General features: G+C 40.1%; 9 non-coding genes across 9 annotated transcripts; all 9 read left to right on the forward strand.

Moving 5' to 3' along the window:
• Window positions 1-6023: 6023 nt before the first annotated feature.
• On the forward strand, window positions 6024-6095 carry trnaa-ugc (transfer RNA alanine (anticodon UGC)). The gene has a single exon. It is a non-coding gene; the product is annotated as a tRNA-Ala (tRNA).
• A 1933-nt stretch (window positions 6096-8028) lies between these two features.
• trnaa-cgc (transfer RNA alanine (anticodon CGC)) lies at window positions 8029-8104 on the forward strand. Its single transcript has one exon. It is a non-coding gene; the product is annotated as a tRNA-Ala (tRNA).
• Window positions 8105-8195: 91 nt separating this feature from the next.
• trnaa-ugc (transfer RNA alanine (anticodon UGC)) lies at window positions 8196-8267 on the forward strand. Its single transcript has one exon. It is a non-coding gene; the product is annotated as a tRNA-Ala (tRNA).
• Window positions 8268-9165: 898 nt separating this feature from the next.
• trnaa-ugc (transfer RNA alanine (anticodon UGC)) lies at window positions 9166-9237 on the forward strand. The gene has a single exon. It is a non-coding gene; the product is annotated as a tRNA-Ala (tRNA).
• A 921-nt stretch (window positions 9238-10158) lies between these two features.
• Window positions 10159-10230, forward strand: trnaa-ugc (transfer RNA alanine (anticodon UGC)). Its single transcript has one exon. It is a non-coding gene; the product is annotated as a tRNA-Ala (tRNA).
• Window positions 10231-10417: 187 nt separating this feature from the next.
• trnat-cgu (transfer RNA threonine (anticodon CGU)) lies at window positions 10418-10490 on the forward strand. Its single transcript has one exon. It is a non-coding gene; the product is annotated as a tRNA-Thr (tRNA).
• Window positions 10491-13402: 2912 nt separating this feature from the next.
• trnaa-ugc (transfer RNA alanine (anticodon UGC)) lies at window positions 13403-13475 on the forward strand. The gene has a single exon. It is a non-coding gene; the product is annotated as a tRNA-Ala (tRNA).
• Window positions 13476-13661: 186 nt separating this feature from the next.
• Window positions 13662-13733, forward strand: trnat-cgu (transfer RNA threonine (anticodon CGU)). Its single transcript has one exon. It is a non-coding gene; the product is annotated as a tRNA-Thr (tRNA).
• Window positions 13734-14189: 456 nt separating this feature from the next.
• trnaa-ugc (transfer RNA alanine (anticodon UGC)) lies at window positions 14190-14261 on the forward strand. Its single transcript has one exon. It is a non-coding gene; the product is annotated as a tRNA-Ala (tRNA).
• Window positions 14262-19431: the final 5170 nt, after the last annotated feature.

Genomic DNA, 19431 nt, shown 5'->3' on the forward strand with positions numbered 1-19431 from the left:
GCTAACCATGCAATAGGAAACTTAATCAATTCCACTGATTATTCCACAAAGCAATTGCTATATTGGTTTTCAGGGCCGACTGCTCGACACGGACCAGAAAATAACTTACCACACAAACGGTTGGACTTTAACCAACCGACCTGAACCCGTTCAGGCTTTCACAGTTGGACTCGGACCAACTGACCTGGTACCAGGCTTTGAGTTTGGACTCTAACCAAACTGGCATGGACTCTAACCACACCGGATCCTTTGGACTCACCAGGAGTCAAGGCATGCCCACCATACCTTTGTCAGTGAAAGAGGAACCACACCTTAACATTTATCAGTAATTATTTCTAATTATCTACAAGAGAATTCTCAACATACCACTAAAATTGCCAATCCCACACTCTCATACTGACATCACTAAACCCGTAATAACTTCCTTCCATGGCCCAAACATCCCTTCTAGCCACTTAACCCATTCATACACACATACAATCATACAACAGACAAACATATAAGCTACTTACCCAGCCCTCACCGCAGCCACCCCACTCCCAACATCGGGATACACGGCCACGGTGAGCTTAGACACCACTGCCGCAAGGCTTTCTGGGTAAAGCCCGTGCCAGACCCAGTGGCGACGCTACACTGCCCCCTCCCTAATGGTCAACCGTCCCGGTGACCCACTCACCAGCGTCCACTGGGTGGCTCCATGTCTGGACCGCACCCCATTACACTGCCGAGTCGCTCTTCCACCCACTGCTGGACCGGGCACCCTGCCCCTGCAGCCACCTGGGCTAGCGCACTCCGACAGACCGGGCATATTGGCTCACCAAACCATCAGAGCCACCCAAACACCACGATCCCACTTCTGACACCAATGTGGCGCCGGCGAGTAAGGAAGGTTAGCGTCAGGGCCGCAAGTGAGCTGCCTTTGGCAGTTCATTCAGTGTTTTAGGGACAGACACCCATTCATACACACATCCCTTCTGAAAAATGTCCCCTGTTTATCGGTTCTGGTTTGTTGCTCCTGTAGACATTTTAGACCGCTTTAAACAACCTTTCGAGCAAAATCAGTAACACGTATTAAGAAAAAGATAAACTGATAGGTTTTAACGAGACACACCCTAGAACAGAAGATAATATCAATCATCTAACATTTGATTAGGGGGTGATATGTGTGGCGCAATGTGCTTGTAGTGGGCTGGTCAAGAAAAAAGTCCAGGGCTGAATTTTGTTCCCAGTCCAGCCCTGGTGTGAACTATCTACACTATATATTTCTTAAAGTTCATGACTGAGCTTAATGCCACCAACCAGTGACTGGAGCAGATACGACTCAGGTCCTGCACACAGTAAGTAGTGCTGATACACAGTACCAACCTGCACACCAGAGGAGCTCCAAACATCAAGTTTTCACTCATTAAATCATGTAGTTTGTGAACTTTGTGGATTGAATGTAGGATTTGTACGTGTAGATTCTGGGTTTTAGGAAGTTCAGCTACTGTGGTCGGTGTACCTTTGGTAATTCGTTTTTCATCTCAAATCCCAAAGTTGAAAAACAAGAAAGGGTCATTCCTAGCATTCGGTGCCATTTGAGTCCCCATGACGTAATATGGTATATTTTGTGTAAAAATAGGCTAATACTTATTTCTATAAGCTTGTCTTACATGATTAACCCCCGTCCACCATAGAAAACAATGAAGTGTTCCCAGGATTATTTAATAAAAAAAAAAAAAACACTCTGATTTCAGTGCAAGTAGGCTTAACTGCCATGTCCCCAATCATGTTTTCTCAAATTCATTTACAAATTTAAGTAATAAAAATCAAACAAATTCTACATTTTTCATTATTGTTGTATAGCCTTATTTATAATATCTCTCACCAAATGTTATATTTTGTTATTAATAAATTTTTTATATTTAAAGTCTTTAAAATAAATTATGTCCCTGAGTCAACTGTCCCCCCCTGTTACTGTGATGGAAAATTTGTCTGGACATGCCCCCTGACTCTTCCTCTAGTCACATGACTACCATACATAGGTAGTAGCATACATTTTTGGAGGGAAATCATCCACAAAAAAACAGAGTAGGTATCATACTTTATTCATTCTTTTTTCAATGTTTTAGAAAGGTTTACTGATGCGGTAAAGCATAACATGTCCACTCTGTTATGCTAATTTATAATGGAAAGTTATACATTTTTGTAATTTTAAACATATGGTTAATTAACAGGTTAAAAATCTTTGTCTGTGTTCGCCATGAACTAGCTTGCTGTATATCACATGAGCAGTATTGCTAACTTTAGCATAAAATGTCCCTCCTGTTACTGTCCACCCTGTTACTGTTTTGCACAGTAACAGGGTGGACACATAGTAATAGTGTGGAAGTAAGATGAAGTATTGGTATTTATTATTAATTTAATATGAATTTATTTGTTGAAAAAGATTAGTTAAATGGGATGCATATATTTGTCAGGGAATGGCACCATTGTCTGCTGCAGAAAAGCAGAGGCGCTACAGGGCACATCGTGATGCAGACCCTGAAAAAAGGCAGAGATACCTTAGTAAAGAGAAGGAGAGGTGGAGAAAGGACAGAGATGAAGGTAGAAAAAAAGAAGTGTCAGACCTCCGTGAAAGAGAGAAGAGAGCACAGAGAAAGAAATGGCGAGAAAGGAAAAGAAAGCAGAGTATATAAGTATTTGAAGTAAATAAGTATTTGATCCCCTACCAACCAGCAAGAATTCTGACCCCCACAGATCTCACCCGGTGGGGTAAGAATGATTCTGAGAAAGGTGAGGTCAGCCCAGAATTACATGGCAGGAGTTTTTGCATGGAGCTCCAGAGTGAGGGCAATTGACTGTGATCTTGTATTTCTTCCATTTTCAAATTATCGCGCCAACAGTGGTCTCTTTCTCACCAAGCTTCTTGCTGATGGTCTTGTAGCCCATTCCAGCCTTGTGCAGGTCTACAATCTTGTCCCTGACATCCTTTGATAGCTCCTTGGTCTTGCCCATGGTGGTCGAGAGATTTGAATGGAAGAAACTGATTCTGTGACAGGTGTTTTTTATACAGGGACAGAAATAATTTGTGTGCCTCATGGGCACATAACTCGTCTGTGGGGGTCAGAATTCTTGCTGGTTGGTAGGGGATCAAATACTTATTTCCCTTAATTAAATACAAATTAATTTATAACCTTTATTTAATGTTTTTTTTCTGGATTTTTTTTAGATTCTGTCTCTCACAGTTGAAGTGTACCTATGATAAAAATTATAGACTGTTCAAGTCTTTGTAAGGGGGTAAACTTACAAAATCAGCAGGGGATCAAATACTTATTTACTTATTACTTATATGAGAGCACTAGACTGAAAAATGTTCCTGATAATTACTTTAGGTGTTCAGTACATTTGATGGTTGAAGGTGGGGGATGAGGGTGGGGGACACAAGTTGCTTCTTTTTAATTAAATTTACTGTTGGTAACTGTATGATGTCCACCCTGTTACGTCCTGTCCACCCTGTTTCTCGTCTGTCCACCCTGTTACCTGTGTGGGTTTTTTAATATTAATTAAATAAAATCAACAATTATTATGCATATCTTTGTGGTTACCTGGAGGGAATGAATCCGCAAAATGAAATAATTAAAAAATGGAGCCAAATTCCATTGAAATTCCTTTTTATGCTAAAAGAAATGTATTCAAATTACATTGTGCCTTTAAAAACAACGTATCTTTTTTTAGATAAAGCTTGTTTATAAAAACGTTCTTAAAAATAATTGCAGGATAAACTGAGGGACATTTAAGCTTTTAGAAAATATAAATATTAAAATAACTGTGCATTTAAAACACTTATTAATAGAGAAGAGAATGTCCTGTAACAGGGGGGACATTTGTCCTACGTCACATGCAAAAAATTTGGTCAAAATTATCAAAGTATAATATCCTGAGCTGGACCAACATATATTTCTTATAGTTTAACAAGCCCTCCTTCAGATAAAATGATAAAACCATGAAAGTTTTTGCACTTTTTTATAGAAAGTTACCAACCTGAAATGGCACCGAATAGTAGGAATGACCCGAAAACGGGTCGTTTTTCGTTTTTTGTTTTTCGTTTCAAAAACCAATATTGAAAAACGGGAAAACGGGGCGTTATTCGTTTTTCGTTTTAAGATCAAAAATCAAATAACAAATAAGCAGAAATTGAAAAACGGGTCGCATTTTAATTTTCCAAAATCAACATTTTTTTATCAGTTCAACCAGAAATAAAAGTGCGAGCGCGTGCACGTGCTGAGGTGCGTATACATGCTTCATATAAAGTGTAAATCAGGTACAAGTGTTGAGAAAACGGAGCAAAAAGTCATAATAACGTTACACCGCGTCCCCTGTTCTATTACCGTATAGAACTCGATTCTGTACTACAGGCAGAACTATGTCCCGGTGAAACTATTACAACATCTAATGCTTTTTTAAATCAGCGTTTGGATGCATTTTCATGCAGTAAATCAATCACAATCAAGATGTCAGTACAAGTGACTCAAGTGAACCGAATCACATCACTGAGTGACTCAGACTAACCCGAGTCCATAAAATGAACCGAATTTACCACCACTATGTGACATGTACGATCAGTTATGCCTGTATTACAGAATTGAGTCCTATACGGTAATAATAATAATAATGTAAAAAATAATGCAGCATTCTTTTTTCTTAGAATAGCCCCCTATTTCTTTAGGATAAATAGTTCCTGTGTGAATTACAAGGGCAGGAAAAAGTACGGCAGACACAAAAGTCAGAACAGCGGACGCGGTGTAACGTTATTATGACTTTTTGCTCCGTCTTCTCAACACTTGTACCTGATTTACACTTTATATGAAGCATGTATACGCACATCAGCACGTGCACGCGCTCGCACTTTTATTTCTGGTTAAACTGATAAAAAATTTTGATTTTGGAAAATTAAAATACGAGCCGTTTTTCAATTTCTGTTTATTTGTTATTTGATTTTTGATCTTAAAACGAAAAACGAATAACGCCCCGTTTTCTTGTTTTTCAACTTTGGGATTTAAAGTGAAAAACGAATTACCAAAGGTACACAGACCCAAAAGGCCAGGGAGCACATACTTTATGAAGGTATGATTAACAACGTGATCCCAACAAAACATGACCAGGTTCAAATTTTATAAAACACATAATTTTCTTTTATTTATTTGTTTTCAAGAATGACAGACTACATAACTACAAAAGAGTTATGACTGCTCACCTAGAGGGGGAATCACTGGATATTGTATCAGTAAATAGTTTTTTTCGTTTAATGAAGTTTGTCATTTACTGTCTATGTTTTTTGGGGTGAGGGGGTTAAATTTCTGATTGCAACTGTATATAATTCAGTCAGATAAGAATTACTCATTTAATGTTACTTTAGTTTTTTCTTTGGTGTTATTTATCTATGTACAAGGTTAAATGCAGCACCTGCAGGGGGTAGTTTCATGGGAATAGGAGGTTCCTCCAAGCAAACGGCCAATGTGTGATATGTGCAGGTATCCACAGCTTTTTTTCTCTATTAAATTGATACTGTCATTTCAACACATTCTAAAAAAAATTGGAACAGGGCAATTTAGTCCTCGTAATAAGGTTAAAAAACAACTAAATAATGACGTGATTTCAAATAGGTGATGTGAACAGCTGATTATAATCATGAATTGGCACAGATCATGTTCAGATGGAAGGAAGAAAAAAAGCTTGTTAAGGTGGTGTACAGGCTTAAAAGAACAATCTTATATTTTTCTAAATGACCGCTTCAGTTTATACTAACAGCATTTACTTTTACTTCTACTTTTAATACTTAAGTACATTTAATATCAAATTACTTTTAATACTTAAGTACATTAAACATCAGATACTTTTAGACTTTTACTCAAGTAATATTTTAAAAGGTGACTTTAACTTCTATCTAAGTAAATTTCTGGTAAGATACTTGTCCTTTTACTCAAGTATGGCCTTCAGGTACTTTATACACCACTGGAGGTTTACCCTGGTAAGCACAAGTCAGTGATGTAGCTCAGTGGTAAAGCGCATGCTTTGCATGTATGAGGTCCTGGCTTCAATTCCCAGCATCTCCATTCAGAAGCTTTTAATTAGGGACCATGTCTTGCCTGTCGGTCTTATTCTGTACAATAGATCTATAGAGCCACAGCAATCCTGCAGTGTCAGAAAAGGGGATGTAGGGGATGTAGTGGTAGAGTGCATGCTTTGCATGTATGAGGTCCAGGGTTCAGTTCCCTGCATCTCCAGCTTGTTGTTTCACTCACTTGCAACAAACTTCAAGTTTGCTTCCACACCCGATAGCTTTAAGTATTAGCACTTTCAAGCACACATTAGTCAGACTCAATCACAAGCTTATTTTAAACTTCACCCAGCTGACTGAGCAAAGGTACAGGAGTTAGATGAATTTTGGATGGGACTTTCTATTGGCTTGCATGACATGATGGTGCTTGTTAACCGAGTGTTTAATGTCTTTTGGAGCCAACCGGTTCAAAGAGCCAGTTCTTAACAGCTACCACAGAAGACTATGCAAGTGTGCTGTTAAATCTGCAATCCCTCACTTGACAGAGGCTAGAGATTCCTGCTCCTGGTTCTGCGAATTGGTTACTCGTTACTACAGAATGAAACGACAAGAATTTTTTAGCTAAATAATGTGAGATGTGTGACAGACTGCAGCAGGTTTGGTGAATCTGCGCTTGTAAATTACATCAGCGGTTAAACGCATTAATGCCCAGATGCAAACGTTTTGTAAAAGTGCATCGTTCACTCAAAGATACGGAATAATCGTCATTTCAGAATCTCCCCGTCTAACACACTGATGTAAGTTAGGAATGATTAACAAAGTAAAGCCACAGCACCATTGTTTTTATTATTATTATTATTATTAGCATTAACATTGTTCAGATATCTATCTACCGATTACATTCGAACCACAAATAAAACATTTCACTTCATTAGTTTGTAATTAATTCAGTGCAGACATGATGTGTCCCATCATTTTTAAAAACTCACCTACAGACAAATATTTCCTCAGATAACTTCTGTATTACACTAACAGAGGAAATATTCATGGTGCTGAGGAACATGCACGTCTTTAACCCTTTAATGGTCTCAACAAGAACTCAACTTTCAAAATTGTATGGATGATTTTTCAGCTGCTGCTTCAGGTTGACACATAATTTAGAAATGGTGTTTTCTTAAAGTAAGAATACCAATGTTGTTTACGTTTAACACACGCCAATCAGGGAGTAGATACAGCCCAAAAAATATTATTTAAATACAGCTTATTTTACCCAGCTATTTAGATTATACTAGAGTTTTGCTTTTAAATTAATTCTGCCAAAATTCAGTTGTATTAGGTTATTGGGATATATATAGTATCTATAACTTGAATTTACTACCCAAATAAAAAAAAATGGAACAGTATAGAAAATGCAAATAAAATAGATGCAGTGTTTTTTACACTTACATCGACTCTTATTCCATCTTTTATGAACCCAAAATATTTCATGTTTTGTCTGGTCAACTTCATTCTTAACATACACATACATGCATTTTAAGCTACAACACATTCTAAAAAAAGGTTGTATCAGGGCAATTTAGTACAACTAAATAATGACGTGATTTCAAATAGGTGATGTGAACAGCTGATTATAATCACAAATTGGCACAGATCATGTTCAGATGGAAGGAAGAAAAAAGCTTGTTAAGTTGGTTTACAGGCTTAAAAGAACAATCTTATATTTTTATAAATGACCGCTTCAGTTTATACTAACAGCATTTACTTTTACTTCTACTTTTAATACTTAAGTACATTTAATATCAAATTACTTTTAATACTTAAGTACATTAAACATCAGATACTTTTAGACTTTTACTCAAGTAATATTTTAAAAGGTGACTTTAACTTCTATCTAAGTAAATTTCTGTTAAGATACTTGTACTTTTACTCAAGTATGGCCTTCAGGTACTTTATACACCACTGGAGGTTTACCCTGGGAGGAACAAGTCGAGGATGTAGCTCAGTGGTAAAGCGCATGCTTCGCATGTATGTGGTCCTGGGTTCGAACCCCAGCATCTCTATTCAGAAGATTTTAATTAGGGACCATGTCTTGCCCGGCGTTCTTATTCTCTACAATAGATCAATAGAGCCACAGCAATCCTGCTGTGTCAGAAAAGGGGATGTAGCTCAGTGGTAGAGCGCATGCTTTGCATGTATGAGGTCCAGGGTTAAATCCCCTGCATCTCCAGCTTGTTGTTTCACTCACTTGAAACAAACTTCAAGTTTGCTTCCACACCCGATAGCTTTAAGATTTAGCACTTTCAAGCACACATTCCAGTGCTTACTCGTGCACAGGGACGTTTTTCAGTGTGTGACCTTTCTTTGCTGTGCTGCCATGGCCATGGGCTAAGGCGTCGCTCTAGGAAACCAAAGCTCACGGCTCATTCCCAGAGTGTGTCTTATTCGTGCTTTGTTTTTGAAGTCACAGACAAAACACTCCTTGAAACATACACTTGGCCGTTAAAGACCCAATCACAAGTGTTTTCTTTTGTAAACTTCACCTGGCTAAAAAGATCAACGGCTATAGGACAGCACAAGAGAACTTACCTTACACATCAAAGCTGTAATTCCACAGCAGCATTTTACTGCTACACAGGGATTGTAGCTCAGATTAGAAACACAACTCTTTTCCTAATTTCCCTTGCAGGTCTTATTTACCACATTAATGCTGTGCTTCCACACCAGCACATTTCCTCTACATAGGGATGGCAGCTTAAAGGTACTGCACGCCATGCTTGTATGAGCTCCAGAGTGTCACAATCCCTTGAAATATCCAGGTACTTAGTCAGACTCAATCACAAGCTTGTTTTAAACTTCACCCAGCTGACTGAGCAAAGGTACAGAAGTTAGATGAATTTTGGATGGGCCTTTCTATTGGCTTGCATGACATGATTGAGCTTGTTAACCAAGTGTTTAATGTCCTTTGGAGCCAGTTCTTAACCGCTACCACAGAAGACTATGCAAGTGTGCTGTTAAATCTGCAATCCCTCACTTGACAGAGGCTAGAGATTCTTGCTCCTGGTTCTGCTTCTCTTTTTGCAAAGACTCTCATACCCGTTGGAGGTTTACCCTAAGAAGCCCAAGTCGGGGATGTAGCTCAGTGGTAGAGCGCATGCTTTGCATGTATGAGGTGCTGAGTTCAATCCTCTGCGTCTCCATTCAAAAGCGTTTTAATTAGGGACCATGTCTTGCCTGCTGGTCTTATTCTCTACAATAGAGCTATAGAGCCACAGCAATCCTACCTTGTTAGAAAAGGGGATGTAGCTCAGTGGTAGAGTGCATGCTTTGCATGTTTGAAGTCCAAGGTTCAATCCCCTGCGTCTCCAGCTTGTTGTTTCACTCACTTGAAACAAACTTCAAGTTTGCTTACACACCCGATAGCTTTAAGAATTAGCACTTTCAAGCACACATTCCAGTGCTTACTCGTGGACAGGGACATTTTTCAGTGTGTGACCTTTCTTTGCTGTGCTGCCATGGCCATGGGCTAAGGCATCGCTCTAGGAAACCAAAGCTCATGGCTCATTCCCAGAGTGTGTCTTATTCGTGCTTTGTTTTGTCACAGACAAAACGCTCCTTGAAACACTTGGCCGTGAAAGACCCAATCACAAGTATTTTCTGTTGTAAACTTTACCTGGCTAAAAAGATCAACGGCTATAGGACAGCACAAGAGAACTTACCTAACACATCAAAGCTGTAATTCCACAGCAGCATCTTACTGCTACACAGGGATCGTAGCTTAGATTAAACCGTTCAAATATCCGGGTAGTTGTTCCAGACCCATTCACATATCAGTTTTAATCTTTACCTAACTAATTGGGCAAAAGGGCCAGGGGTTTGGTTATTTTTGGCCAGCCTTTCCATTTGTTTTATTGACACGGTGCAGCTTGTTAACTGACTGTTTAATGGTTTTTGGAGCCAACTGGCTTGCAGAGCCAATTCTTAACAGCTACCACAGATTACTCTGCAAGTGTGCCTTTAAATTTTCAATCCCCTGCCTGCTAGAGGCTAAAGATACCTGGTCATGGGTTTTTTTTTTTGTTTTTGCAGAGAGTCCTGTACCTGCATTGGCGCCTGTTCCGGGGGATGTAGCTCAGTGGTAGAGCGCATGCTTTGCATGTATGAGGCCCCGGGTTCAATCTCCTGCATCTCCAGTAGCTTGTTGTTTCACTCTGCTAGGAAAAAAGCTTCAAGTGTGCTTCTAAAGCCGACGGCTTTAAGAACGGTCACTATCAAGCTGGCGTTCTGCTTGTTACTCTTGAACTTTAAGAAGGTGCTCAGCTTCCAGGTGTTACTTTTGCACAATAATGTGTTTTCAACTTTCAACAGAGGCGTTGAAGTGGCCAAGATGGCCAAGTGGTAAGGCATTGGTCTCGTAAACCGAAGGTCACGGGTTCAATCCCTGTTCGTGCCTTTAACATGCATGCTCTCATTTTAAAACATGGCCAATATGCTCTAGTTCACATTCCCTCTAGGCTAATTTAAGAAATACAACTAATTTCCTATTTTCCCCTGCAGGTCTTATTTACCACATTAATGCTGTGCTTCCACACCAGCACATTTCCTCTACACAGGGATGGCAGCTTAGAGGTACTGCATGTCGTGCCTGTATGAGTTCCAGAGTGTCACAATCCCTTGAAATATCCAGGTACTTAGTCAGACACAATCACAAGCTTGTTTCAAACTTCACCCAGCTGACTGAGCAAAGGTACAGGAGTTAGATGAATTTTGGATGGGACTTTCTATTGGCTTGCATGACATGATGGAGCTTGTTAACCGAGTGTTTAATGTCTTTTGGGGCCAACCGGTTCAGAGAGCCAGTTCTTAACAGCTACCACAGAAGACTATGCAAGTGTGCTGTTAAATCTGCAATCCCTCACTTGACAGAGGCTAGAGATTCCTGCTCCTGGTTCTGCTTCTCTTTTTGCAAAGACTCTCGTACCTGTTGGAGGTTTACAGTGGTGTATAGTAACGAAGTAATAATACTTAATTACAGTACTTAAGTAGTTTTTTGGAGTATCTGTACTTTACTGGAGTATAAAAAAATTCGGCAACTTTCACTTTTACTCCACTACATTTCCGAACCACAAATAAAACGTTTCACTACATTAGCTTGTAATTAATTCAGTGCAGACATGATGTGTTCCATCATTTTTAAAAACTCCCCTACAGACAAATATTTCCTCAGATAACTTCTGTATTACATTGTGTGATAAAGCATGTTCCCAGACTACCACAAAACAATAGAAAAGGGCACTCTTTATGGGTAATGTAGGGTGAATGGTTGAAAGCACTGAAAAGAATTAGCAGGAGCACAGAAGTTGTTCTTTTTCCCCGTCACCTTCATTTTTGGCCACAACAATCAAAATATTTACAAGCGCGCTATGAAAAAAAGAAAAGAAAACTCAACCTCTACCACCAGAGGAAACAGACTTGTGACTGCAGTCACTTAAGTCACATTCATTGATGTTTACAAGTCACAGGCCTAGCATAGCTTTTAGCCCTTCCCCAGAAAAAAGAACCCCCTACACCTTTTCCAGAGCTGTATTTAAACAGGTAGCTCCTCCCCTGGATCATACCATACCTCATACAGGTAAAGACAAAATATATAACAAAATAAATATCTAGTTCACAGAGCATCAAATATGGCAAAATGTTATAAGTTACAAACAATAATCAAACCCATTCAGTAACAACATTTCCAATATTTACAGCATATACTTATCTAACATTTCTTCTCTTTTACAGGTTCTTCACCCCTCCCCTTCTACAGAGGATGGACTCACCCAGGTAAGTAAAGCTAAGGAGTTTTCCAATAGTACTCTTTTAGGACCCCACTGGTGAGTGTGAGCAGTGCCAGAATACAACAGGTGAGTGTTTACACTACAGTCCATGTTGGTAATGTGTCAGGGTACCTTACATCATTACACACTGACAGAGGAAACATTCATGGTGCTGAGGAACATGCACGTCTTTAACCGTTTAATGGTCTCAACAAGAACTCAACTTTCAAAATTTTATGGATGATTTTTCAGCTGCTGCTTCAGGTTGACACATACGTTAGAAATGGTGTTTTCTTAAAGTAAGAATACCAATGTTTTTTACGTTTAACACACGCCAATCAGGGAGTAGATACAGCCCAAAAAAGATTATTTAAATACAGCTTATTTTACCCAGCTATTTAGATTATACTAATGGTTGAGCAGATCATTAAAGGGTTAAAAGTGCCACACGTTTAGTTAAACTTGCTTGAGTTTTGCTTTTAAATTAATTCTGCCAAAATTCAGTTGTTTTAGGTTATTGGGATATATACAGTATCTATAACTTGAATGTACTACCCAAATCAAAAAAATGGAACAGTATAGAAAATGCAAATAAAATAAATGCAGTGTTTCTTACATTTACATCGACTCTTATTCCATCTTTTATGAACCCAAAATATTTCATGTTTTGTCTGGTCAACTTCATTCTTAACATACACATACATGCATTTTAAGCTACAACACATTCTAAAAAAAGTTGGAACAGGGCAATTTAGTCCTCGTAATAAGGTTAAAAAACAACTAAATAATGACGTGATTTCAAATAGGTGATGTGAACAGCTGATTATAATCATGAATTGGCACAGATCATGTTCAGATGGAAGCAAGAAAAAAGCTTGTTAAGGTGGTTTACAGGCTTAAAAGAACAATCTTATATTTTTCTAAATGGCCGCTTCAGTTTATACTAACAGCATTTACTTTTACTTCTACTTTTAATACTTAAGTACATTTAATATCAAATTACTTTTAATACTTAAGTACATTAAACATCAGATACTTTTAGACTTTTACTTAAGTAATATTTTAAAAGGTGACTTTTACTTCTATCTAAGTAAATTTCTGGTAAGATACTTGTACTTTTACTCAAGTATGGCCTTCAGGTACTTTATACACCACTGGAGGTTTACCCTGGGCAGCAGAAGTCGGGGATGTAGCTCAGTGGTAGATTAAACCGTTCAAATATCCGGGTAGTTGTTCCAGACCCATTCACAAATCAGTTTTAATCTTTACCTAACTAATTGGGCAAAAGGGCCAGGGGTTTGGTTATTTTTAGCCAGCTTTTCTATTTGCTTTATTGACACGGTGCAGCTTGTTAACTGAGTGTTTAATGTGTTTTGGAGCCAACTGGCTTGCAGAGCCAATTCTTAACAGCTACCACAGATTACTCTGCAAGTGTGCCTTTAAATTTTCAATCCCCTGCCTGCTAGAGGCTAAAGATACCTGGTCATGGGGCTCTTTTTGTTTTTGCAAAGAGTCCTGTACCTGTTGCATTGGTGCCAGTTCTGGAGGATGTTGCTCAGTGGTAGAGCGCATGCTTTGCATGTATAAGACCCAGGGTTCAATCCCCTGCATCTCCAGTAGCTTGTTCTTTCCCTCTGATAGAAAAAAGCTTCAAGTGTGTTTCTAAATCCAATGGTTTTAAGAACGGTCACTATCAAGCTGGTGTTCTTTTTGTTACTCTAGAACTTTAAGAATGTGCTCAGCTTCCAGTTGTTACTTTTGCACAAGAAAGTTTTTTCAACTTTCTGCCAGTTACCTAGAGAGGTGCGATGGCCAAGTGGTAAGGCGTCGTTCTCGTAAACCGAAGATCACGGGTTCAATCCCCGTTCGTGCCTTTAACATGCATGCTCTCATTTTAAAACATGACCAATATGCTCTAGTTCACATTCCCCCTTGGCTAATTTAAGAATCACAACTCTTTTCCTAATTTCCCTTGCAGGTCTTATTTACCACATTAATGCTGTGCTTCCACACCAGCACATTTCCTCTACATAGGGATGGCAGCTTAGAGGTACTGCATGCCGTGCCTGTATGAGCTCCAGAGTGTCACAATCCCTTGAAATATCCAGGTACTTAGTCAGACTCAATCACAAGCCCGTTTTAAACTTCACCCAGCTGACTGAGCAAAGGTTCAGGAGTTAGATGAATTTTGGATGGGACTTTCTTTTGGCTTGCATGACATGATGGAGCTTGTTAACTGAGTGTTTAATGTATTTTCCTGCTCATGGTTCTGCTTCTCTTGTTGCAAAGACTCTCGTACCCGTTGGAGGTTTACCTGGGAAGCACAAGTTGGGGATATAGCTCAGTGGTAGAGCGCATGCTTTGCATGTATGAGGTCCTGGGTTCAAGCCCCAGCATCTCCATTCAAAAGCGTTTTAATTAGGGACCATGTCTTGCCTGTCGGTCTTATTCGCTACAATAGCGCTGTTGAGCCACAGCAATCCTACTGTGTCACAGAAGCGGCTGTAGCTCAGTGGTAGAGCGTATGCTTTGCATGTATGAGGTCCAGGGCTCAATCCCCTGCATCCAGTTGTTACTTTTGCACAGGGACATTTTTCAGTGTGTGACCATTCTTTGCTGTGCTACCACTGCCATGGGCAAGGCGTCGCTCTCGTAAACCAAATCTCACAGCTCATTCCCAGAGTGTGTCTTATTCGTACTTTGTTTTTAATGTCACAGACAAAACGCTCCTTGAAACATACACTTGGCCGTTAAAGACCCAATCACAAGTTTTTTCTTTTGTAAACTTCACCTGACTGAAACGGCTATAGGACAGCACAAGAGAACTTAATACATCAAAGCTGTAATTCCACAGCAGCATCTTACTGCTACACAGGGATTGTAGCTTAGATTAAGCCGTTTAAATATCCGGGTAGTTGTGTCAGACCCTGTTAGAACATCAAGTTCTTTTGAAGAAAATCTTGCTGCTCAGATCTTCTACTCCAGTGTCGTTTACTGAATATGAGAAAACAAGCCTTTGAATTCTTAAGTGTACACTGGGAGAGACTTAAACACACACACACTTATAATAAGTCTTCCAATTTATTAGGTATATGAAGCAGGCTTATATAGTCTGTGTCTGCGTGAGAAATGTGAGCCTATGCCTAAACTTAGTTGAATTTTAATGGTGAGATAGCTCGAAGCTAAGTTAATGGTTAGGGAGCTGGGTTTAGAGAACACACAAAAAACCTATATAAATAGGTGCTATGGTTAACTATTGCTGGGATGTGTAACTCTGTTGCAACACAGAGGTCAAAGGAGAAGGACAAATGCCAAAAGTTTATGAACACTTTTTTATTCTATCTATCAGTTCCCCTTTTTTAGGTCCAAAAGGCCTGATCTAAATAATACAATTGTTACTGGGCCTGGGAATGAGATTCTGTGAATGGAAATTTTATATTTTATTAGTTATTTGCATTAAACTTATACGTTTCTGCTTTCTTAGTTCAATCAGCAGAGGTAGAAGAGACTTTTGGAAGGTTTCTTAGGTCCAGAGATATGTTGACCTTGGCATGGGCATCTTGCTTCCGTGGGAATGCATGGGTGTCAGGACTGTGTGTGTGGGGGTGCACGCGGGGTTTTGATACGGGTGCATTCTTGTGGAAGTACGCCATGTTTCTAACAAACTGACTATTCTTGTAGGATGATAAACAAGTTTGGTTTGGGAAGCTGACCTTGAGCTGGGTTGCTGAGCAGAGTTAGCCTGAAGGGGCAGTAAGCGGGGTATAAATACTGTGATAGGGCAGACATGCCTGTTTACAGGCACACATGCCTGTAAAGGCATGTGTGCGTTTGCATTGAGATTGGCCCTCAGCTCAGCTTCTTTTATCATTATCCCGGTTGTCTGTGTCAATCTTTAAGGGTTATTTTGAATTCCCACAACACATTCAGGTCAGAAACATGTGATTATTTTAATTAGCCAAACTTAATTGCCCTGCTGTGAAAGTTAGCAAGTCATGTGACCCGTGTGTACCGTCCAATGAAACATCTGCACGTGTGTCTCTGTGGAGCAATCGGTTAGCGCGTTTGGCTGTTAACCGAAAGGTTGGTGGTTCGAGCCCACCCAAGGACAAGTGTCTTTTATTGCACAACCCGCCTGTTAATCAAATGGATATGAGACACAACAACAGTGTGTAGTCCCAATAGTGGAAATAAGTAACTGAAAACATCCAGTAAACAACAGTCCTACAAGCACAAATATCCCCCTGATAAGTCACCGGAGACCGACTGTCCAAAGTGGAAAAACGTCCTTTTGGTTTCTGTAGATGTTAAATGAAGATACTCGCCCAACGTGGGGCTCGAACCCACTAACCTGAAATTAAGAGTCTCATGCTCTACCGACTGAGCTAGCCGGGCTTAAGCAGCATGTCAGAACAGACAGCTTATCGATCAGACCATCAGCGAGATGTAGGTTTAATTCACTAACATCAGTTTACAAACAAACAAAATTCAGAATATAGCAACAGAAACAGACACAGACTTACTGTTGCTGTATTGTATTGTATTATAGTGTTAAATTGTAGCGTATTTTATTGAGATTATGCTTTAATGCTGTATCTTCTTACATTTATTTAATCCAGCACAATGGTTAAACTTGTAACGCTTCTTACCCGGAGTGAGAGACCAGGTGCTCCGGATGATCGCAGAAAAGTTAGAGGGCCGGGCGAACACACACACAGACACAACTGTAGACGTTCCAATAACGGCTCCTTTATTACTGCAGTGACCATATAAAGCCAGGCCAAACAACTACTACGATTCCCTTTACACATAAAATAATTATAGTAGGAACACCATGGTAGCGTTACTAAACATGTATATAGAGAAGTTAGATATAAGTTAGCTCTATTACAACAGTGCATATACTTAGCTCCGCCTTCCCCACACTCAACTCTCACGAGATGTCTCTTAAAGACACAGTACGCTGTGTCTGTTACATTTTCCCCCGGGTTAAACAAAGGCTGACCCCAGCCGTACACAGTGAGGAACAGTAACTTAAAATCAGATCAAACATGTGAAAGATGAGTTTTCTAAACAAATAGGATATGCACACAGAATATACAGAATATAATTTCGTACATTGGTGTACACTACAATACACAAATAACCCAGAGATGTAGTTTCTTAAAATGAGCCAGATTGGAATATCTTTTTTTTTTATAACAAAAACAACAACAAAAGCATAAAACTGCGTTGTTAAAGGTTGAAACAACATGCAACCCAAAACTGTGTGCCCTCTTTACAACCTCATTAAATGTCTTTTAAACCATAACAGAAAATGGACAGAGCACTGACTAATAGTTAAGTCTGTCACTATGGTAGGGGTTAGTCCACCTATTAGTTGACCAATCAGAAGTGACCCTAGGCACTCATCTGGGCCTAAGATTATACTGACCAACTGTGTCAGGACCAGAGTCAGCCAAGGGATCTGCGGCATGAGAAGTGTCTGGCAAGAAATGTGGTTCAGTAGCGTCATTGTCAATGTCATGTGAAACCAAGTCAGCAACCTTATTGTTGTCAGCATCAGGAACCTTGTTACGAGCTCCTGGCTTATGGACAATGCTAAAATCAAAGTCCTGCGGTCTAAGACCATCTTGCGAGTCGGCCCAAAGGGTTAGGGCGTGACATCAACCATTTCAGGCTACTCTGATCCGTGAAAATTGTCACATGCAGGCCTTCAATGTATAATCTAAAGTGCTCTAGAGCCCAGATGACTGCCAAACATTCTTTTTCTGGAGTAGAATATGACTTTTCTGCCTTATGCAGTGAACGACTTGCATATGCCACAGCAATGTCTTGACCATCCTGATCTCTCTGCATCAGGGCAGCACCTAGGCCAGCATCACAGGCATCGGTATGAATGAAAAATGGGCGTGAGAAATCAGGAAATCTTAGCACTGGTGCAGAAGTCAGGTGATCTTTCAGTGTATTCATGGCAGATTCGCAACTTCAGTCCCATGTGAACTTTACATCATTCTTCATGAGTGCAAACAATGGTTCAGCTACTTGAGAATAACCAGAAATGAAGCGACGGTAGTAACTCGTCAATCCCAGGAACTGTCTCACCTGCTTCATATTCCCTGGGGTTTTGAAGTCCATTACAGCGCTTACTTTGGATGGGTCAGGCAGAATACCATCGGGGGTAACGCGGTAGCCGAGAAAGATGAGTTCACTGAGACAAAACTGACACTTGCTTAGCTTTATGGACAAGCCAGCAGATTGGAGCCGGGCAAGGACTTCACCCAAGTCTTTCAAATGCTGCTCGAAAGTTGGGGATGCAATGACAATGTCGTCCAGATACACGGCGCAAGTCTTGTAAATTAGGCCAGCAAGGACTGTACTCATGAGCCTCTGGAAGGTTGCCGGAGCATTACATAAGCCAAATGGGAGGACCCTGAACTGGTATAATCCACAGTGTGAAACAAAAGCAGTCTTGGCCCTTGTATCCTCATCTACCGCCACCTGCCAGTAGCCTCGTGCTAAGTCAATAGTAGAGAGAAATTTTCCTCGAGCCAAGAAGTCTAGTGATTCATCCACCCTTGGAAGTGGGTAAGAGTCTTTCACTGTAAGCTGGTTCAGACCTCTGTAGTCCACACAGAACCTTGGTTCTCCACAAGGTTTTTTCACAATTACAACCGGAGCAGTCCATGGACTGTGAGAGGGCTCAATGATACTGTCTTTAAGCATTTTATCAATTTGATCCTCAATAATTCTCTTCTTTTCAGGTGATGTGCGAGAAGGTGGAAGGCAGATTGGCCTAGCATCAACAGTATCAATGACATTCTTAGCCAAAGATGTGTGACCGAGGCGACCACTAAACAAATCACCAAAGTCCTCCAGTAGGTTCAACAACTTTCCTTTCTGGTTTGAGTCTAGTCAGGCTTCTTCCACTTTGCTATGCAGATCATGAGTTGGAGCATCCAGACATGTCATGTACTCACTCTGGAAGGTCTCATCAGCATTGGGGGCATAATTAAGGTTGTCATCATTAATTGTCACTGTTCTGGATGGAATGTGGATACTGACTGAAGCACGTAGCAAAAATCCATACCCAGAATCATTTGTGAGTTTGGAATGATGACGAATCTATGGTAGAAACGCTGCCCCTGGAAACCTATTGACAGCCAAGTAATGCCTGAGGGTTCGCAAGATGCACCATCAGCTAACTGTATTGGTGGGGTTGTCCAAGGTTGAGCTTTGGATGTACTAGAATCATTCACAGGGACAAGGTCAGCACATATAGCAGATAAGGAAGCCCCTGTGTCCAGTGTGGCAGGCAGTGCTCTACCTTTGAAATTTACTTTGGTTCTAAAAGGTGTGTTCCAGAAAACTTCTGAGGAAACATCCTCTACATGTCCTAAGACAGGCTGAGTTGACTGGTTGGCACAAGGTGAGTGAGGCATTATTTTCTAGAGGGAGGGTTGCCTCTGAAAAACATCCTCCCTCCTCTGAAGTTTCCCTTCTGACTGCCTGGCATTTCCATGACACTAGGACGCTTTTCGCCAGACATGGTGTCTTCCCCAGGATCATCCA

This window comes from Trichomycterus rosablanca, chromosome 14, assembly GCF_030014385.1.
Source record: "Trichomycterus rosablanca isolate fTriRos1 chromosome 14, fTriRos1.hap1, whole genome shotgun sequence".
Taxonomy (NCBI): Eukaryota; Metazoa; Chordata; class Actinopteri; order Siluriformes; family Trichomycteridae; genus Trichomycterus; species Trichomycterus rosablanca.